The sequence below is a fragment of the Triticum aestivum genome, chromosome 2A, assembly GCF_018294505.1.
Source record: "Triticum aestivum cultivar Chinese Spring chromosome 2A, IWGSC CS RefSeq v2.1, whole genome shotgun sequence".
NCBI classification, from domain to species: domain Eukaryota; kingdom Viridiplantae; phylum Streptophyta; class Magnoliopsida; order Poales; family Poaceae; genus Triticum; species Triticum aestivum.
The window spans coordinates 616411673-616435663 of record NC_057797.1 but is presented as its reverse complement, the minus strand read 5'-3'; positions in this window follow the sequence as shown (position 1 = coordinate 616435663).

Below are 23991 nucleotides of genomic sequence, written 5' to 3'. Positions count from 1 at the left end.
CGCTAGCCCTTTCTGAGACCAGAAAACATAAATGCAGAGCACCCCTGAAGATCAAGGGCTGACTGGAAATTGTAATTCATGGTAAAAGAGATCCAGTCACAGTCATACTCAATGTAAACTAATAATAATACATGCAAATGACAGTGGTGCTCTCCAACTCATGCTTTTTAATAAGAGAATGATGACTCAACATAAAAGTAATAGATAGACCCTTCGCAGAGGGAAGCAGGGATTTGTAGAGGTGCCAGAGCTCGGTTTTGAAATAGAGATGAATAATATTTTGATCGGTATACTTTCATTGTCAACATAACAACCGAGATATCTCGATATCTTCCATGATACACACATTATAGGCGGTTCCCAAGCAGAATGGTAAAGTTTATACTCCCCCTACCACCAACAAACATCAATCCATGGCTTGTCCGAAACAACGGGTGCCTCCAACTATCAACAATCCCGGGGGAGTTTTGTTTGCAATTATTTTGATTTGATTTGAGCATGGGACTGGGCATCCCGGTGACCAGCCATTTTCTCGTGAGTGAGGAGCGGAGTCCACTCCTCTTGAGAATAACCCGCCTAGTATGGAAGATATAGACAACCCTAGTTAATACATGAGCTATTCGAGCATACAAAATAGAATTTCATTTGAAGGTTTAGAGTTTGGCACATACAAATTTACTTGGAACGACAGGTAGATACCGCATATAGGAAGGTATGGTGGACTCATATGGAATAACTTTTGGGGTTTATGGAGTTGGATGCGCAAGCATTATTCCCGCTTAGTACAAGTGAAGGCTAGAAAGAGACTGGGAAGCGACCATCTAGAGAGCGACAACAGTCATGAACATGCATTAAAATTAATCAACACTGAGTGCAAGCATGAGTAGGATATAATTCACCATGAACATAAATATCGTGGAGGCTATGTTGATTTTGTTTCAACTACATGCGTGAACATGTGCCAAGTCAAGGCACTCGAATCGTTCAAAGGAGGATACCACCCTATCATACCACATCACAACCATTTTAATAGCTTGTTGGCACACAAGGTAAACCATTATAAACTCCTAGCTAATTAAGCATGGCATGAGCAACTATAATCTCTAATTGTCATTTGCAAAAATAAGAACATCATTAATCCTTCCCATAGGTTTCTTAATAGTGGAATCCGCAAGATGCAAATTTAAAAACAATCATCAAATTCACGGAAACCTAACACATCACACAAAGTTTTTGGAATCGTGGAAACACTAGCACCCAAATCACATAAAGCAAAGCATTCATGATCTTTAATTTTAATTTTAATAGTAGGTTCCCACTCATCATAAAGTTTTCTAGGGATAGAAACTTCTAATTCAAGCTTTTCTTCATAAGATTGCATTAAAGCATCAACGATATGTTTGGTAAAAGCTTTATTTTGACTATAAGCATGAGGATAATTTAACACGGATTGTAACAAGGAAATACAATCTATCAAAGAGAAATTATCATAATTAAATTCCTTGAAACCCAAGATAGTGGGTTCATTGATACGTAAAGTTTTGACCTCTTCAAACCCACATTTATCGAAAATTGCATAAGATTGAACATTCTCCAAATACGTGGGATCTAAAGTTAACACTCTTCCAAACCCACTTTCAATATTGCAAACATTATTACCAACCTTATATTCATCATGGGGCTTAAATAAATTTTCAAGATCATAAGAAGAATCACCCCAATCATGATCATTGCAACAAGTAGTGGACTTACCAAATCCTAGCATCTCCAAGCTTAGGCCTCCTTTGGTTTGGAGGAATTTCATAGGAATTTTAGAGGATATAATTTTTATAGGATTTTTTTCCTTTAAAGCCCTTTGGTTCCTAGGAATAGATTCCTATTCCTACATAGGATTGGTTCCTATCCTCCACATTTCATAGGAAAATAAAAATGAGCCTAGACTCAATGGAAAAATTCCTTTGGGGTCAACCAAATGACATCTTGTTTCCTATTCCTACTCATAGGATTTGAGATACATGCCATCTCATTTCCTACAAAATTCCTATTCCTATGATAATCCTATCCTATAAACCAAAAGAGGCCTTAGGGTTTTGCATATTATTAGCACAATTGAAATTCATAGAATTTATAATAATATCATTACAATCATGCTTTTTATTCAAAGATATATCGTGAATCACTTTATAAAGCACTTCATCACAATTTTCAGATTCATGGATTTCAAGCAAAACTCCATAAAGATAATCTAGTGCACTCAACTCACTAGCAATTGGTTCATCATAATTGGATCTTTTAATAAGATTAGCAAGAGGATGAGGATCCATAACAATAGATATTTAGCAAGCAAAGACGCAAGCTAATAGAAGGCACATGGTAACACGAGCAAACGAAAGGACGAACGGAAGAGGGCGAATAAAATGGCAAAGGTGAAGTGGGGGAGAGGAAAACGAGAGGCAAATGAAAAATAATGTAATGCGAGGGATAAGAGTTTGTGATGGGTACTTGGTATGTCTTGACTTGTGCGTAGATGGTGCCAAAAATGGCTAGTTATTGGTAGATCAAATCTTGACTTGACTTGGTGCAACCTCCTCGGCAACGGTGCCAGAAATCCTTCTTGCTACCTCTTGAGCATGCATTGGTTTTCCCTTGAAGAGGAAAGGGTGATGCAGCAAAGTAGCGTAAGTATTTCCCGCAGTTTTTGAGAACCAGGGTACCAATCCAGTAGGAGGTAACACACAAATCGCCTAGTACCTGCACAAACAAACAAGAACCTCGCAACCAACGCGATAAAGGGGTTGTCAATCCCTTCATGGTCACTTACGAAAGTGAGATCTGATAGAGATAATAAGATAAATATTTTTATTATTTTTATGATATAGATTGGAAAATAAAGATTGCAAAATAAACAACGATAGAAATAGCAAGTTGATATGAAAATAATATGATGGAAGATAGACCCGAGGGCAATAGGTTTCACTAGTGGCTTCTCTCAAGATAGCAAATTCTATGGTGGGTGAACAAATTACTGTCGAGAAATTGATAGAAAAGCGAATAATTATGAGAATATCTAGGCATGATCATGTATATAGGCATCACGTCAACGACAAGTAGACTGAAACGATTCTGCATCTACTACTATTACTCCACACATCGACCGCTATCCAACATGCATCTAGAGTATTAAGTTCATAAGAACAGAGTAAAGCATTAGGAAAGATGACATGATGTAGAGGGATAAACTCAAGCAATATGATATAAACCCCATCTTTTTTATCCTCGATGGCAACAATACAATACGTGCCTTGCTGCCCCTGCTGTCATTGGGAAAGGACACCGCAAGATTGAACCCAAAGCTAAGCACTTCTCCCATTGCAAGAAAGATCAATCTAGTAGGCCAAACCAAACTGATAATTCGAAGAGACTTGCAAAGCTATTAAATCATGCATAAAAGATTTCAGAGAAGAATCAAATATTGTTCATAGATAATCTTGATCATAAACCCACAATTCATCGGATCTCGACAAACACACCGCAAAAAGAATTACATCGAATATATCTCCAAGAGAATCGAGAAGAACTTTGAATTCAGATCCAAAGAGAGAGAAGAAGCCATCTAGCTAATAACTATGGACCCAAAGGTCTATGGTAAACTACTCACACATCATCGGAGAGGTTATGGTGTTGATGTAGAAGCCCTCCATGATCGATTCCCCCTCCGGCGGAGCACCGGAAAAGGCCCCAAGATGGGATCTCGCGGGTACAGAAGGTTGTAGCGGTGGAAATAGGGTTTCTGGTGCTCCTGGATGTTTTTGGGGTATATGGGTATATATAGGAGGAAGAAGTACGTCGGTGGAGCTGCGAGGGGCCCATGAGGGTGGGGGCGTGCCTACCCCCTAGGCGCGCCCTCCTGCCTTGTGGCCTCCTCTCTTCTTTCTTGACGTCCACTCCAAGTCTCCTGGATCATGTTTGTTCCAAAAATAACTCTTCGGAAGGTTTCATTCCATTTGGATTCTGTCGTGGATTTGTCACGGCAGATGTCCTAGTGAAAGGACTTAGTCGTGGAGCCATCGCTACGAGTTTACTTGAAGGGGTTAAAGCGGACACAAAGACACGTGGGTTTATACTAGTTCGGCCCCTTCGATGAAGTTAAAAGCCTACGTCTAGTTGTGATAGAATTGATGAGGTCTCGATGGCTAGGGAGCAAACAAGCTTCGCCTAGGCCCGAGTTGTGGTTGTCCCCTGAACCGCCGCCGGGTCGTCCCCTTATTTACACGGGTGACGCCCGTCGGTCCATAGAGTCCCAGCCGGTTCATATTCGTATCCCGGTCGGTATCTCTCTATTCCTAACTTACAATACAAGCTATACATCAGGTCGGTTTTACTGATACAGATTCTAAACCGACTATAGGCCTTGGGCCTTCACCTGCTTATACCACTATGACGTTAACCCGGCCCAAGTAAGCCGGTTTACACCCAGTGGTAATATCCCCAACATTAGGCCCCAGATTGATTTGAACTGGTTCATGTCAATCCTTCACACCATCTTGCGTCTTGGATGTCTTTTGTTAATTGGCAAATCTCCATGTCGTCATCATTTTTGGTCACTGTAAACCGGCATGACGTCATCAGTTTTGGCTACTATAAACCGGCATGACATCATTATGAAATTCATAACGCCCTCTTAATGACAGCTCCTGGATTCGCGCGTTTGACCTAGCTCAGTTGCCTTATAAATAAGACCGAAGGGTCATTTCCTTCTTCTTCCCCTTCGTCCCTTCTTCTTCTTCTTCCTTACGTCGCCGGCCTTGGAGCTCCGCCACCACCGTCAACCTCTGCCTCGTCTCAGGCCGCTGCATCAACCTGCACGTACCAGAGTGTCGCGGCGTCCTTCCGCATCCTCTCCGTTCCTGGTAAGTTCTCTCTCCCTCTTAACCTAGATCTATTCTTAGGGTTCCATGTTCCTGCTATGTTCATCGCGCGTTCATAGCTGCTCTCTGATCTTGAATGCATCCGTGAACTCTTGCTGTGTTTAGTAGCGATCCCTTTAGCATCCGCTTACCATTTCTCATCCAGACTTATAGATCTCCCGCATCTATCCACTCAATGGTTCACTTCTGTTTCCGTCTTAGTCTTCAAAATACTTCCTGTTTTTTTATGAGCTTGCTGTAGATCCGTGGCTGTAACATAACTTTGTGAAACTTGTTTCTGCATAACTAGTTATCCATAGTTTCGATTGCTTCCGATACTTAGGCCAGGCGGTTTAACTTCACCATAGAGAAAAAATAGCTAGACCAGTATATATATCATTAGTCCCCTGGTTGAACCGCCAGAATCCATCTGATGCTGCGTTGTAGAAGACCGGTTTATGGTATTGCCTCCGGTTTACCGTAATTAGATCACCACCGTTTTATCCGGCATATGCTTGAACCGAATCATTCATTCCTTGTAGATCTTGTCATGGCCAAACAAGTGTACGAGTGTAATTGGGTTCCCTCCCGTGTCACAGAATCACAGCTGAACGACCTAGTCCTGATTGGTGCTTTGGATAGCAAAGACACGATTCGTTGGAGGGTTCCTGGAGATGAATGTCCTCCTACACCCCAGGAAGGAGAGGTCGTGGTCTTCACAGATCATATGGCCCGGGGCTTCAAACCGCCCGGCTCCAAATTTTATCGGGACGTGTTAGCCAACTTTCAACTCCGTCCACAGGATATTGGCCCCAACTCCGTCACCAACCTATGTCACTTTCAAGTACTTTCTGAGGCATACCTTCAAGAGGAGCCTTCCGTCGAGTTATTCAGAGACCTCTTTCATCTGAACCGTCGTACTGAATTCACTGACGGCCCTAATATCGAACTGGGCGGTATGGCCATTCAGAAGAGGAAAGAAATCACCTACCCTCACGTCAAACTCCATACACACCCCAAGGAATGGAACGTAACTTGGTTTTATTGCAAGGATACATCTCCTGACAACGAAAATCCCTTGCCTGGCTTCCGTCCGGAACGGCTCAGCAACACTCACCCCTTTCCACAAAGGCTAAACGCCAAGGAGAGAATTAAATATGCTCCTCAACTGTCCAAGCTCCGGGCTTTCATGGCCAACGGTTTAACAGGAATAGACATTGCACGCTGCTGGATATCATGGAGTATTTTGCCTCTAAGCCGGCGCCCAAATTTGATGTGTGGGTATACTGATAGTGTCGATGACCCACTCCGACACACTAAAATCCAACTCCCTGAGGATGAAGTCACAGAATCTGTGAAGAAGATGCTGAATGAACCGGAGCACCTCTGTGCTCAAACCGGTCTGCTTCCGTATTGCACCACCAACAAACCGCCAGCAATAATATTTCAATTGCTTTATTGTTGATCCGAGTTACTATTTTATATGTTCAACATTTTAATTGCTGCTGATCCAGGGTGATAATCCGTTCTGGAGTAAGAAACTTCCTCAAGACAAAACGGAAAAGGCAGGACGGCCAACCCGGCCCAAGACCAAGGTTGTCAAGAAACCAGCTCATAAGAGAAAAACCACCGCTTCGTCTGACCCGGCCATTGATGATGATGTGGGTAAACCGGATCTTGAGATAGAACTTGATTCACTTGGCTTACTTTTTACACGCCTTATTGATGATGATGTTTGTTAGGATGATGCTGAAGCCAGCAATGCGGCTTTCGTTGAGGTAACCATTCTCTCTTCTGATTCAGAAATCTTGCCTTTGCCAAAATTTCGCCGGGCAAACCGAAAAGTTAAATTTTCTCATCCTCTTGCTTATCTGGATTCCCAATTTCTTATGAAGACCCAGCAACACGAAGCTCGCCGCACAACCCGGCACAGTGGCCAGGTAGTTACCTCTGCCGGTTTACCAAACAGTCCGGTTCGAAAATGCCGCTCCGAGGTCTCCGACCTTTTTATTGATTTAAATTGTAAAGCGGGTTTCTTCCGTCAACCTCTTAATCCATCCGACTCCGATTATCAGGTCACTTCTCATTCCTCATCTGGTGAATCGTCAGCCACCCAGCTACCACCTTTGAAAACAGTTGCTGGGTAAGTTCAACCGATCATATGCTTCCAGTACGTTGCGCAATGGTTTACACTTTTCCTTAATTTTTATTTTCTTCCAGGGCTAAACCGAAACCAAGCAAAAAAGCCCGCCTGGATAAAGCGGCTGAAGAAAATGTGGCCCCGGAACATGACCAAGCGCCGGATCATGAAGTGTTTATTTCTGAAGATATCCCCAATGATCCTCCTCTGCAAGATGACATTATCCCTGAAGAAGGTCTTACTAATGCTCCAGCGTCTGCTGATCCGCCTGCCAGTTCTGTCCAGATTGAAAAATCCTACACTCCTGCTGACAAAACGGCCGCACCAACCCAAACCGGCGAATCAAAAGATGATGAGGTTGTGATTACCGGTGTAGGCCGTTCTGAACCCGGGAATCCTACCACTCTTACCAGGCATACCATCAAAGAGGATTCTTCCTCTTTGAATAAAGGAAAATGGGATGTCGAATTGGAAACATATGCCGCTCTGAATGTGCAAGATCTTCATTCTGGCTATTTAAACCGGCTTTACACTAGCCGTGACTGTGAAGCTGGCCTGGTCAAAATGATGAGGGATAAATTTGAGGTAAATTCCTTCTTTCTCTTCTGCTCTTGCATTCCTCCCGGTAGCCCCCAAGGGCCGGTTTGTGACCTTGGTCAAACTGGGACTTGATCCTGAATATATAATTATTGAAATCCATCGGTATAACCCTCAAGGGCCGGTTTAGCATAATCAAACCGGGGCTAAAAAGCTGTCCTTAAAGCAGAACTTGATCAAATAGCCATTAGCCCCCAAGTGCCAAGTTGAATACTTGTATTGAGCTTGGGACTTTGTAGTTGAGCAATATACAAAAAAAAAATTGAAGATACATTAGCCCCCAAGTATCAGGCATATAACTTTGTTTATGTGGTTGGTACTTCAATTTCTTGTCTTGACTGTGAAAAATTTTAAAATGTCATCTGTATGCAGGCTGAGATTAAAATCAAGGAGGGCCGAATTGCCGATTTGCAGGAGGCCCTGAAGACCCAGCAAGCTGAAACAGATAAATCCAAGGAAGAATTAACCAGCGCTTTGAACACTGCTGAACGACCGAAGAAAAATTTCAAGAAAGAGCGAGCTGACTGGGCCACTGATAAGGCCGGTTTAACCAAAAGAGCAGAAAATGCTGAAGCGGCCCTTAAACCGGTGGTAGATGAACTGACGGTCGTACAGCGGCAAATACACTCCATGACCTGCTGTTTCAACTCAACGTGCACAACCGACTGGGCTAAAGCCGTGAATGTTCCAACCCGGTTGATCTGGCCTGGGGGGTCCGGAATACTGTCGCCATCGGAACAACCCCTAACTTGATCGTCTTGCATCCGGTATAGCGACTCGGTCCCCAAATGATCTGGTGGCTGTCGCCTATCAAAGGGTGTTCGTTGGTTCGGACACGACCAAAGCCCCCAGTGATATAAAACAAATGTCAAAGGGTAAACCGGAGGCCGCTTTAGACAGAACCATTCCGTGTAACCTCGCATGATGAGAAAGACAGAGACCCCGCTTCGGCTGAGGCTCCGGTTTGATATATCAAAGATAATATATACATTGTCATGATATGTACATAAATAGAGCCAATGGCTCAAGTATAGTAAGGCTGAAGATGAGCTATATTCCACGGTCTGTTGGTCTCCTCTTCTGATGTACGTGAGTCTTGATGCTCTCGAATATCAATCAGATAATACGACCCGTTGTGCAGATTCTTGCTGACTACGAAAGGTCCCTCCCAAGGTGGGGATAACTTGTGCATATCCGTTTGATCTTGGATGAATCGAAGCACCAAATCTCCTTCTTGAAAAGTTCTGGTTCTAACCCGGCGACTGTGATAGCGACGAAGATCTTGCTGGTAAATCGCCGAACGGGCAGCCGCTATATCACGCTCTTTGTCCAATAGGTCCAAAGCATCTTGTCGTGCTGTCTCATTATCTGCCTCAACATAAGCTGCCACACGAGGCGAATCGTGCCGGATGTCACTAGGGAGAACTGCCTCTGCTCCATAGACCATGAAAAAGGCGTGTATCCTGTGGACCGGTTTGGCGTAGTATTGATACTCCATAATACAGATGGCAGCTCTTCAACCCAACATCCTGGTGTTCTTTGCAATGGGACCAAAAGCCGGGGTTTGATGCCTCGCAAGATTTCCTGATTAGCTCGTTCTGCCTGTCCATTGGACTGGGGGTGTGCTACTGACGACACATCAAGTCGGATGTGTTCACGTTCACAGAACTCCTTCATAGCACCCTTGGATAAATTGGTACCATTATCAGTAATGATACTGTGTGGAAAACCAAACCAGAAAATCACCTTCTTGATGAACTGTACCGCTGTTGCTGCATCACACTTGCTGACAGGCTCCACTTCAACCCACTTGGTAAATTTGTCAACTGCCACCAAAAGGTGAGTTTTCTTATCCTTGGATCTTTTAAAAGGTCCAACCATGTCTAGCCCCCAAGTTGCAAACGACCATGTTATTGGGATCATCTTCAACTCCTGAGCCGGCACATGAGCACGCCTTGAAAATTTCTGACATCCATCACACCGTTTAACCAAATCCTCCGCGTCAGCATGAGCTGTCAACCAGTAGAACCCATGACGAAACGCCTTTGCAACCAGAGACTTTGAACCGGCGTGGTGCCCACAATCCCCTTCATGGATTTCTCTTAAGATTTCACAGCCTTCTTCAGGAGAGACACAACGTTGAAACGCCCCTGATACACTGCAATGATGTAATTCACCATTGACAATCGTCATAGACTTGGATCGCCGGACTATCTGCTTGGCCAGAATCTCATCCTCTGGCAGCTCCCCCCTTGTCATGTACGCAAGATAAGGAACTGTCCAATCCGGAATAACATGCAGGGCTGCCACCAATTGGGACTCCGGATCAGGAATGGCCAAATCCGCTTCACCTGGGAGCTTGACTGACGGATTGTGCAACACATCCAAAAAGACGTTAGGCGGGACCGGTTTACGCTGAGAGCCCAACCGGCTTAAAGCATCCTCCGCTTCATTCTTCCGACGGTCCACATGATCCACTTGATAACCCTTGAAACAACCTGCAATATTATCCACTTCCCGACGATACGCAGCCATGAGCGGGTCCTTAGAATCCCAAGTGCCAGACACCTGTTGAGCCACTAGGTCTGAGTCACCAAAACACTTGACCCGGCTTAAATTCATCTCTTTAGCCATCCACAGACCATGGAGCAAGGCTTCATACTCAGCTGCATTATTAGTACAAGGGAACATTAAGTGGAGAACGTAACAAAACTTATCACCTCGCGGGGAAGTTAATACGACTCCAGCCCCCGAGCCTTCCAATTGCCTGGACCCATCAAAATGAATAGTCCAATATGTGTGATCCGGCTTCTCCTCTGGTGCCTGTAATTCCGTCCAATCATTGATGAAATCAACAAGTGCTTGAGACTTCACGGCCGTCCGAGGCACGTACTTCAGACCGTGTGGCCCCAGCTCTATAGCCCACTTGGCAATCCGGCCAGTCGCCTCCCGATTCTGTATAATATCACCCGAGGGAGCTGAACTGACCACTGTGATGGGGTGCCCTTGAAAATACTGCTTCAATTTTCGACTGGCCATAAAAACACCATAGACCAGCTTCTGCCAATGCGGATACCTTTGCTTGGACTCAATCATCACCTCACTGATATAATAAACCGGCCGCTGAACCGGATATTCCTTGCCTGCCTCTTTGCGCTCTACCACAATAGCCACACTAACTGCCCGAGCATTAGCCGCTACGTATAATAATAGTGGCTCCTTGTCGACTGGAGCTGCAAGAACAGGCGGATTGGCTAACTGCCGCTTCAAATCCTCAAATGCCTCGTCAGCAGCTGTACTCCAGATGAAATTGTCTGTCTTCCTCAGCAGTTGGTACAAAGGGATAGCCTTCTCCCCGAGGCGGCTGATAAACCGGCTCAGCGCAGCGATTCGGCCCGCCAAACGCTGAACATCGTTGATACACTCCGGTTTAGCCAGAGATGTAATAGCCGTAATCTTCTCCGGGTTAGCCTCAATTCCTCTGTTAGACACCAAGAAACCCAGCAACTTGCCTGCTGGAACACCGAAAACACACTTGGCCGGATTAAGCATCATCCTGTAAGCTCGCAAGTTGTCAAAGGTCTCCTTTAAATCATCCACCAGTGTCTCCTTCTGCCTTGATTTTACTACAATGTCATCTACATATGCGTGCACATTGCGGCCGATCTGCTCATGCAGGCAATTCTGTACACACTGTTGATAGGTGGCTTGGGCACTCTTGAGCCCGAAGGGCATAGATACATAACAGAAGGCTCCAAAGGGAGTGATGAATGCTGTTTTCTCCTGGTCCTTAACCGCCATCTTGATCTGATGATATCCAGAGTATGCATCCAAAAAACTGAAACGCTCACAACCCGTCATGGCATCAATGATCTGATCAATACGGGGGAGGGCAAAAGGGTCTGCAGGACAGGCTTTGTTAAGATCTGTATAATCCACACACATACGCCAAGTGCCGTTTTTCTTAAGAACTAGCACCGGATTAGCAAGCCACTCTGGATGGAACACCTCAATAATAAAACCAGCTGCTAAAAGCCTGGCCACTTCCTCTCCAATGGCTTTGCGTCTTTCTTCGTTAAACCGGCGGAGGAACTGTTTCACCGGTTTATATTTAGGATCCACATTAAGAGTGTGCTCAGCGAGTTCCCTCGGTACACCTGGCATGTCAGATGGCTTCCATGCAAAAATGTCCCGATTCTCACGGATGAACTCGATGAGCGCGCTTTCCTATTTGGGATCCAGGTTGGCACTGATAGTGAACTGCTTGGATGAATCGCCGGGCACGAAGTCAACAAGCTTGGTCTCAGCTGCCGATTTGAACTTCAGATCTGAATCATGCTCTGTAGTTGGCTTCTTTAAAGGGGTCATATCCGCCGGATCGACATTGTCCTTATAATACTTCAACTCTTCCGTGGCACAGACCGACTCTGCGTAAGCCGCATCACCCTCTTCACATTCCAAAGCGATCCGACGGTTCCCGTGAATCGTTATCGTCCCCTTGTAACCCGGCATCTTGAGCTGTAAGTAGATATAACAAGGCCGCGCCATGAATTTGGCATAAGCCGGTCGCCCAAACAAGGCGTGATACAGGCTTCGGATCTTCACCACTTCGAAGCTCAATTTTTCCGACCGGGAGTCATGCTCGTCTCCAAAAGTCACATCTAGAGCTATTTTACCAACAGGATATGCAGATTTGCCTGGCACAACACCATGGAACACCGTATTTGACGGCCTGAGATCCTTGTCAGTTAGTCCCATGCGCCTGAATGTCTCATAATACAGTATGTTAATACTGCTTCCTCCATCCATGAGTACCTTGGTGAATTTATAACCCCCCACCTGAGGGTCCACCACCAATGCTAACTGACCCGGATTATCAACCCTGAGCGGGTGATCTTCTCTGCTCCACACGATGGGCTGCTCTGACTAGCGTAAGTAACGCGGTAAGGCCGGTTCAACAGAATTTACCGCTCGTTGGTGGAGCTTTCGGTCACGCTTATCCAAGCCCGTTGTGAAGACATGGTACTGCCCATTGCTCAACTGCTTTGGCTGGCTCTGATAGCCCGACGGCTGCTGCTGCTGCTGGCTCTGATAGCCTGACTGCTGCTGCTGCTGCTGGTTGTTCTGATTATTCTGGTAGTTGTGACCGCCCTGATTACGTCCTGAACCGGAAACCCCATCGTGATCCGGCCCGCTGAAACCGGATCCTGAACCGCCACCTGATCCGTGATCATACCGGAAAGCATTAGAGTTCTTGAACTCCTGCATGATGTAGCAATCTTTCCAAAGATGGCTAGCCGGTGCCTCCTTCGTCCCGTGCTTTGGGCAAGGCTGATTCAACAAATAGTTCAAACGGCTTGCACTAGGATTGGGAGCCCCGTTATGATTTGTCGGTTTACCTCTGTGCCGCTGCCCCCTGTCCTGTGCGTTAGTGTTAGCCACAAAGTCCACGCTGCCGTCCGCCTTGCGCTTGCCTCCGTTTCCATGACCCACTAGTTTATTCTGCTGCTGTCTGGAGCTGCTATCCTTCTTTCCCTTCCTTGCTTCATTATCATTAAGCTCGGGATCCTTGGTACTGTCCGAATCGGCATACTTCACTAGGGCAGCCATGAGGGTTCCCATGTCATTACAGAGTCGCTTCATGCGTCCCAGTTTCAATTTTAGAGGCTCAAACCGGCAGTTGCCTTCCAGAGTTAAGACCGCAGAGTCAGCATTAATCCTGTCAGACGAGTGCAAAATTTCCGAAACGCGACGCACCCAGTGGGTCGTTGACTCTCCTTCTTCCTGGACACAAGCCGCCAGGTCTACTATGGACTTGGGCTGCTTACATGTATCCTTGAAATTCTGTATAAACCGGCTCCGCAACTGGGCCCAAGAGCTGATAGAATTGGGCGGTAGGCTCTTTAACCAAGTACGAGCCGTGCCTTCGAGCATCATGGTGAAATATTTGGCACATGCAGCCTCATCCACATCCAGCATTTCCATGGCCATCTCATAACTCTCTATCCATGCCTCAGGGGGTAAATCAGCGGTATAATTCGGCACCTTGCGTGGGCCCTTGAAATCCTTAGGCAGGCGCACACTACGCAAAGCAGGGATCAAGCAAGGCACTCCCAGAGTGGATGTGATTCCTGGTCCGGCAAAGGTGGCAGAACGAACCGGTGTAAGCTGGCCCGCATTATCCTGTGCTGCTAACTCGGCCTCCCTCTGTGCCCGGGCCCGGTTCACCGCATCCCGAGCATCGACAACACCACCCGCCGGGTCATCACCATGGGCCGCTTCACGGCCGTGCGCGTTGCTTGATATGGCCGGTTCATCTATGCGCCTGCTGTAACTCCGGCTCGGACGGGGCGTAGAATGAATCCGATCACGGCTGTATGAGTATGCCTCCTGCTGCATCAGCGCGGTCCGGAGAAGCTCCTTAACCCGCCGTGTTTCTACTGCTTGCGGAGAATCCCCTTCGACCGGGATGGCCTCTAACCGTGTTGCGGCCGCAACAAGGTTGTCCATAGGATTTGAATAATGACCCGGGGGCGTCTGCACCGGTGGAGGCATCGCAATATTTTGTTGAGGGGGCTCCATCAGGCGAGGTTGGACCGTCGCTCCTGGCCCTGGCGCCTCAATCCGATTTGTCTCCTGGTACTGTGGTGGATTACTGGGTCCAGCTCCCGGAGTGTGAAAGAGATTTCGGGGGTCAAACCCTAGCGGCAGGCGTGATCTGTGCTTTCGCTTTAAAACCTCATGTGATGCATTCTGGTCAAGCATGAGTTTATAGGCCTGTGCGTCCAAAGCGGCCCGCTCTGCGGCCATCCAGTCTTTTTCTGCTGCCAGATCCGCTTTGGCTTGCACGATCTGCTCTCTCACCTTCGCGATTTCTGCATTATGAGCATCTTGATCCGCCGGGTCATCCTCTGCCATAAGCGCGGCCAGTGCGTCAAACATATCAGATAGAACTTGAACCGGCGGGCGCACAAGACCTCCTGCCCCTGCTGCCGCTGCCGCTGCAGATTCGGAGAGCATTGCTGCGGTAGTTGAAGAATAATTCGCCGCCTGGGTGCCAGCCATGAATATTCCAACCTGGTTGATCTGGCCTGGGGGGTCCGGAATACTGTCGCCATCGGAACAACCCCTAACTTGATCGTCTTGCATCCGGTATAGCGACTCGGTCTCTCCGGTCGAGGACTCGTCGCCAGAATAGACGACAGTCTCGCTATCATGTTCTGATTCATCCTCATGCCCTCCTCCATAGATGACTTCAACGAAGGCACGCTTCATGGCCGGTTTGACCTGAGTAAAGCTCGCACGCTGAGCCGTCTCGACGGGGTTGGTGTAGATGTCCGGCTCAGGCCCAGGCTCACCGATCTTGCCGATGAAGATGTGTACGCTGCCAAAGGGGACCCGGTAACCATACTCAATTGAATCGGCCTCCGGACCCCATCCTGCATCATCGATGTAGATCCTGCCCCGACGACCCTTGGTCATCCGGCCCACAACATAGCCTTCGAGTCCTTTGAGCTTGCCCTCCAAGATCGCCAAACCACCGTGCGATAGCCCCACGGTGGGCGCCAACTGTCGTGGATTTGTCACGGCAGATGTCCTAGCGAAAGGACTTGGTCGTGGAGCCATCGCTACAAGTTTACTTGAAGGGGTTAAAGCAGACACAAAGACACGTGGGTTTATACTAGTTCGGCCCCTTCGATGAAGGTAAAAGCCTACGTCTAGTTGTGATAGAATTGATGAGGTCTCGATGGCTAGGGAGCAAACAAGCTTCGCCTAGGCCCGAGTTGTGGTTGTCCCCTGAACCGCCGCCGGGTCGTCCCCTTATATACATGGGTGACGCCCGTCGGTCCATAGAGTCCCAGCCGGTTCATATTCGTATCTCGGTCGGTATCTCTCTATTCCTAACTTACAATACAAGCTATACATCAGGTCGGTTTTACTGATACAGATTCTAAACCGACTATAGGCCTTGGGCCTTCACCTGCTTATACCACTATGACGTTAACCCGACCCAAGTAAGCCGGTTTACACCCAGTGGTAATATCCCCAACAGATTCCGTTTGATATTCCTTTTCTGTGAAACACTGGAATAGGCAAAAAAACAACAATTCGCACTGGGCCTTTGGTTAGTAGGTTAGTCCAAAAAATAATATAAAAAGGTATATTAAAGCCCATTAAACATCCAAAACAGATAATATAATAGCATGGAACAATCAAAAATTATACATACGTTGGAGACGTATTAGTGGCCCATTAGTTCCTCAGGGGGGGGGGTCCGGTAACCCTCTGGCACTCCGGTTTTCTCCAAAATTACCCGGAACACTTCCAGTGTCTGAATATAGCAGTCCAATATATCAATCTTTAGGTCTCAACCATTTTGAGACTCCTCGTCATGTCCGTGATCACATCTGGGACTCCAAATAACCTTTGGTACATCAAAACACATAAACTCATAATACCAATCGTCACCGAACGTTAAGCATGCGGACCCTACGGGTTTGAGAACTACGTAGACATGACCGAGGCTCATCTACGGTCAATAACCAATAGCGGAACCTGGATGCTCATATTGGTTCCTACATATTCTATGAAGATCTTCATCGGTCAAACCGCATAACAACATACGTTGTTCCCTTTGTCATCGGTATGTTACTTGCCCGAGATTCGATCGCCGGTATCTCAATACCTAGTTTAATCTAGTTACCAGAAAGTCTCTTTACTCGTTCCATAATGCATCATCCCGCAACTAACTCATTAGTCACATTGCTGTCAAGGCTTATAGTGATGTGCATTACCGAGAGGGCCCAGAGATACATCTCCGATACTCGGAGTGACAAATCCTAATCTCGATCTATGCCAAGTTAACAAACACCACCGAAGACACCTGTAGAGCATCTTTATAGTCACCCAGTTACGTTGTGACATTTGATAGCACATTGAGTGTTCCTCCGGTATTCGGGAGTTGCATGATCTCATAGTCATAGGAACATGTATAAGTTATGGAGAAAGCAATAGCAACAAACTAAATGATCATCGTGCTAAGCTAACGGATGGGTCAAGTCAATCACATCATTCTCTAATGATGTGATCCCGTTAATCAAATGACAATTGATAACCCACAAGTACATGGGATCGCAACAGTTTTCGAGGGTAGAGTATTCAACCCAAATTTATTGATTCGACACAAGGGGAGCCAAAGAATATTCTCAAGTATCAGTAGCTGAGTTGTAAATTCTACCACACCTGGAAAACTTAATATCTACAACAAAGTATTTAGTAGCAAAGTAGTATGATATTAGCGGTAACGGTAGCAAAAGTAACAGTAGCAGTTTCGTAGTGATTGTAACAGAGGCAACGGAAAAGTAACTAAGCAAAGATCAATATGTGAAAAGCTCGTAGTCAATGGATCAATGATGGATAATTATGTCGGATGCGATTCCTCATGCAACAGTTATAACATAGGGTGACTTAGAACTAGCTCCAGTTCATCAATGTAATGTAGGCATGTATTCCGAATATAGTCATACGTGCTTATGAAAAAGAACTTGCATGCCATCTTTTGTCCTACCCTCCCGTGGCAGCGGGGTTCTATCAGAAACTACGGGGTATTAAGGCTTCCTTTTAATAGATTACCGGAACAAAGCATTAACACTTAGTGAATACATGAACTCCTCAAACTATAGTTATCACCGGGAGTGGTCCCGATTATTGTCACTTCGGGGTTACCGGATCATAACACATAGTAGGTGTCTATTGAATTGCAAAATAGGATCAAGAACTCACATATATTCATGAAAACATAATAGGTTCAGATCTGAAATCATGGCACTCGGGCCCTAGTGACAAGCATTAAGCATAGCAAAATCATAGCAACATCAATCTCAGAACATAATGGATACTAGGGATCAAACCCTAACAAAACTAACTCAATTACATGATAAATCTCATCCAACCCATCACCGTCTAGCAAGCCTACGATGGAATTTCTCACGCACGGTGGTGAGCATCATGAAATTGGTGATAGAGGAAGGTTGATGATGACGTTGGCAACAAATTCCCCTCTCCGAAGCCCCGAACGGACTCCGGATCAGCCCTCCCGAGAGAGATTAGGTCTTGGCGGCGGCTTCGTATCGTAAAACGCGATGAATCCTTCTCTTTGATTTTTTTTCTCGCCGGACGTGAATATATAGAGTTGGAGTTGAGGTCGGTGGAGCACCAGGGGGCCCACGAGGTAGGGGGCGCGCCCTAGAGGGTGGGCGCGCCCCCACCCTCGTGGACAAGGTGTGGGCCCCCTGGCCTTGATTCTTTCACCAGTATTTTTTTATATATTCCAAAAATATTCTCCGTTGATTTTCAGGTAATTCCGAGAACTTTTATTTCTGCACAAAAATAACACCATGGCAATTCTGCTGAAAACAGCGTTAGTCCGGGTTAGTTCCATTCAAATCATGCAAGTTAGAGTCCAAAACAAGGGCAAAAGTGTTTGGAAAAGTAGATAAGTTTTCAACAAAGATAATGAACTAACCATATTCACAATAACATTTAGGTCCCATGTTTACTCATATCAATGGCATAATCAACTAGCGAGCAATAATAATAAATCTTGGATGACAACACTTTATTAAAACAATCATAATATGATATAACAAGATGGTATCTCGCTAGCCCTTTCTGAGACCAGAAAACATAAATGCAGAGCACCCCTGAAGATCAAGGGCTGACTGGAAATTGTAATTCATGGTAAAAGAGATCCAGTCACAGTCATACTCAATGTAAACTAATAATAATACAGGCAAATGACAGCGGTGCTCTCCAACTCATGCTTTTTAATAAGAGAATGATGACTCAACATAAAAGTAAATAGATAGACCCTTCGCAGAGGGAAGCAGGGATTTGTAGAGGTGCCAGAGCTCGGTTTTGAAATAGAGATGAATAATATTTTGATCGGTATACTTTCATTGTCAACATAACAACCGAGATATCTCGATATCTTCCATGCTACACACATTATAGGTGGTTCCCAAGCAGAATGGTAAAGTTTATACTCCCCCTACCACCAACAAACATCAATCCATGGCTTGTCCGAAACAACGGGTGCCTCCAACTATCAACAATCCCGGGGGAGTTTTGTTTGCAATTATTTTGATTTGATTTGAGCATGGGACTGGGCATCCCGGTGACCAGCCATTTTCTCGTGAGTGAGGAGCGGAGTCCACTCCTCTTGAGAATAACCCGCCTAGTATGGAAGATATAGACAACCCTAGTTAATACATGAGCTATTCGAACATACAAAATAGAATTTCATTTGAAGGTTTAGAGTTTGGCACATACAAATTTACTTGGAACGACAGGTAGATACCGCATATAGGAAGGTATGGTGGACTCATATGGAATAACTTTTGGGGTTTATGGAGTTGGATGCGCAAGCATTATTTCCGCTTAGTACAAGTGAAGGCTAGAAAGAGACTGGGAAGCGACCATCTAGAGAGCGACAACAGTCATGAACATGCATTAAAATTAATCAACACTAAGTGCAAGCATGAGTAGGATATAATTCACCATGAACATAAATATCGTGGAGGCTATGTTGATTTTGTTTCAACTACATGCGTGAACATGTGCCAATCAAGCCACTCGAATCGTTCAAAGGAGGATACCACCCTATCATACCACATCACAACCATTTTAATAGCATGTTGGCACACAAGGTAAACCATTATAAACTCCTAGCTAATTAAGCATGGCATGAGCAACTATAATCTCTAATTGTCATTGCAAACATGTTTCATTCATAATAGGCTATCAGGAATGATGAACTAATCATATTTACAAAAACAAGAGAGGTCGAGTTCATACTAGCTTCTCTCATCTCAATCAGTCCATCATATTTCATCATTATTGCCTTTCACTTGCACAACCGAATGGTGTGGATAATAATAATAGTGTGCGTGCATTGGACTAAGTTGGAATCTGCAAGCATTCAATACAAGGGAGAATACAAGGTAATATGGGCTCTTGGTTAGATCAACAATAATTCAAATGAGAGCCGCTTCAACATTTTCATCATGGTCTTCTCCTCTCGACCCCCAAAGAAAAGAAAATAAATAAAACTATTTACACGGGAAAGCTCCCAACAAGTAAAAGAAGAATGAGAAATCTTTTGGTGTTTTCTTTTAATTACTACTACTACAAGCATGGAAAGTAAACTAGCTAAAAGCTACAACTACTTTTTTGGTTTTTATTAAGGGTTTTCAAACACACAAGAAGAAGGCTTAAAAAGAAAATAAACTAGCATGGATGATACAATGAAAAAGTATGAGCATCGACAACTAGAATGAGTGTGTGAACATGAATGTAATGTCGGTGAGAAATACGTACTCCCCCAAGCTTAGGCTTTTGGCCTAAGTTGGTCTATGCCCACGGATGGCCTGGTGGATATCCGAAGTTGAACCTGGGGCCATACTAAGATGCAGCAGCTACTGTCTGAAGAGCTTCAGCTTGGAGGCGAGCTGCCTCTGTCCTCCTCTCATACTCGTTCGCCTCCTCCCTTGTTATAACATATCTCCCTTTTGTATGAAAGTCAAAGAAAGCAGGAGCAGGGAGAGCAACATGGACAGTGCGACGCCTGTCAAAGATTAGTCGATACTGGAGAGGTTGTTCATTCCTCACAATAAACTGATGGCGAACCATAGCATTAAAATCTAGATAAGCAGGAGGCAACTCAATATCATTCTCATGTATGGGTATCTCAAGAAAATTAGCTACACGAGTTGCATAAATCCACCAAACAAGTCTCCACTTAAACTATTAAGATGCAACCTACGTGCAACAATAGCCCCCAAGTTATATTGTTTATCACCTAATACAACACTCTTGAGGACACTAAGATTTGGAATGCACATGTGACAAGCCTCATCTTTACCGTTAATGCATCTACCCACAAAGAGAGCAAAATAATGTATGGAAGGAAAATGAATGCTCCCTATGGTAGCTTGTGTGATTTCCCTAGATCCCCCCACGGTAATGATAGCAAGAAAGTCTTTATATTCAAATTTGCGAGGTTCACTAGCATTACCCCACTGCGGGAGTTTACAAGCAATATTAAAATCTTCTAAATCCATGGTATAAGATTTATAATAGAGATCAAATAGGATAGTGGGAGAATTGCGTGATGATGTAAATTTAAACCTTCTCACAAAGGAATCAGTTAAGTGATAATGTTAGGGGCACTTATCTGACACGAAGCCCTCAAGTTCAGCATTACGCACATACGCGTCAAATTCCTCCTTAATTCCTGCTTGGACCATAAAATCTTCTGACGACCATTCACAAGGCCGCACTTGAGCTTCTCTTGGTAGTTCATAGTCCGACTCACGTATCGCGAGGCTAGGTCCTTGCTTCTTTGAGGAACCACCTTGGTACATTTTCCTAAACATATTTCTTCCTCTGAAAAATTTCTGAAATTTTTAGTAACTCAAAATAAAAGTGAACCAAACTCAACAAAATTGATAGCAACTACTCCCACAAGTGCCTAGAGGCCATATCATGCATTAAAACTACTTGGGACCATATAAATTTGACATGCAAGCTCAAGAACAGTGTCACCTAAGCAACAAAAAATTGCAATAAATAAAGAATTAGAACAAAAACTAATTGGACCATTGGTGGAGTCACATAACGGAGAACAATCCCCCAAAGCAGTTTTGTGAATGGAGCTTTGAGCAAGGAGATTGAAAATGGCAGTAGGACGAGCTAGAACACGGGTTTGAGCTAGTGGATGATTTTTTCTGGAGGAAGACGAAGTGTGTGGGTGCAAGAATAAGTGGAGGGGGCCCACGTGGGGTCCAGGAGGCAGGGCGCATGCCCCAGGGGGGTTGGAGCGCCCTCCACCCTCGTGGGCACATTGTGGGTCCCCTAGTGTGTTCTCAATGCCAAATATTCTTAAATATTCTAGAAAAAATCATATTAAATTTTTAGGACAATTGGAGAACTTTTATTTTTGGGGTATTTTTAATGCAAGGATAATTCAGAAAACCGACAGAAAATACTATTTTTGCTTTATTTAATCTAAATAACAGAAAGTAAAAGGAGGGTACACAGAGTTGTGCTTTCTAACTTCATCCATCTCATGCTCATCAAAAGGAATCCACTAACAAAGTTGATCAAGTCTTGTTAACAAACTCTTTTCGAATAACATGAAACCGGAGAATTTTCGAATAACACTAGGTTACCTCATCGGGGATATGCACATCCCCAACAATAAGAATATCATATTTCTTCTTGACCATAGGAAGAAAAAATTCAAAATCTCCAATAGTAATCGTTGAAGTTTTTCCAATAGAATTGATACTATGGACTTGAGGTTGTTTCCTCGGAAAGTGTACCGTATGCTCATTACCATTAACATGAAAAGTGACATTGCCTTTGTTGCAATCAATAACAGCCCATGCAGTATTCAAAAAGGGTCTACCAAGAATAATAGACATACTATCGTCCTCGGGAATATCAAGAATAACAAAGTCCGTTAAAATAGTAACATTTGCAACCACAACAGGCACATCCTCACAAATACCGACAGGTATAGCAGTTGATTTATTGGCCATTTGCAAAGATATTTCAGTAGGTGTCAACTTATTCAATTCGAGTCTACGATAAAAAGAGAGAGGCATAACACTAACACCGGCTCCAAGATCACATAAAGCAGTTTTAACATAGTTTCTTTTAATGGAGCATGGTATAGTTGGTACTCCGGGATCTCCTAGTTTCTTTGGCATTCCACCTTTAAAAGTATAATTAACAAGAATGGTGGAAATTTCAGCTTCTAGTATCTTTCTCTTATTTGTAACAATATCTTTCATATACTTAGCATAAGGATTCATTTTAAGCATATCAGTCAAACGCATACGCAAAAAGATAGGTCTAATCATTTCAGCAAAGCGCTCAAAATCCTCATCATCCTTTTTCTTGGATGGTTTAGGGGGAAAGGGCATGGGTTTCTGAACCCATGCTTCTCTTTCTTTACCGTGCTTCCTAGCAACAAAATCTCTCTTATCATAACGTCGATTCTTTGATTGTGGGTTATTAAGATCAACAACAGGTTCAATCTCTACATCATTGTCATTGCTAGGTTGAGCATGAACATGAACATTATCATTAGAATTATCACTAGCTTCATGTTCATTACCAGATTGTGTTTCAGCATAAAAAATAGAAATATCATTGGGATTCTCAGGTGTGTCAACAATAGGTTCACTAGAAGCATGCAAAGTCCTATCATTTTTCTTTTTCTTCTTTTTAGAAGAACTAGGTGCATCAACATTAGTTCTCTGAGAAGATTTATCAATTCTCTTAGGGTGGCCCTCAGGATACAAAGGTTCCTGAGTCATTTTACCCCCTCTAGTCACAACTCTAACAACATTATCATTTTTCTTATTATTTAATTCATTTAGCAAATCATTCTGAGCTTTAAGTACTTGTTCTACTTGAGTGGTAAGCATAGAAGCATGTTTACTAATGAGTTTAAGTTCACCTTTAACTCTAGACATATAATCACTCAAGTGTTCAATCATATAAGCATTGCGTTTCAATTGTCTACCAACATAAGCATTGAAGTCTTCTTGTTTAACCATAAAGTCATCAAACTCATCCAAGCATTGGCTAGCAATTTTAGTAGACGGGATTTCACATTTATCAAATCTATAGAGAGAATTTACCTTTACTACCTGTGTCGGGTTATTAAGACCATGTATCTCTTCAATAGGTGGCAAATTCTTAACATCTTCAGCTTTAATACCTTTTTCTTTCATATATTTATTTGCCTCTTGCATATCTTCAGGACTGAGAAATAGAATACCCCTTTTCTTCGGAGTTGGCTTAGGAGTTGGTTCAGGAAGTGTCCAATCATTTTCATTACTCAACATATTATTCAATAGCAATTCAGCTTGATCAACAGTTCTTTCCCTGAAAACACAACCAGCACAACTATCCAGGTGGTCTCTGGAAGCATCAGTTAGTCCATTATAAAATATATCAAGTATTTCATTTTTCTTGAGAGGATGATTAGGCAAAGCATTAAGTAATTGGAGAAGCCTCCCCCAAGCTTGTGGGAGACTCTCTTCTTCAATTTGCACAAAATTATATATTTCCCTTAATGCAGCTTGTTTCTTATGAGCGGGGAAATATTTAGCAGAGAAGTAATAACTCATATCCTGGGGACTACGCACACAACCAGGATCAAGAGAATTAAACCATGTTTTAGCATCACCCTTTAATGAGAACGGAAACAACTTAAGGATAAAGTAATAGCGAGTTTTCTTATGATTAGTGAACAGGGTGGCTATATCATTC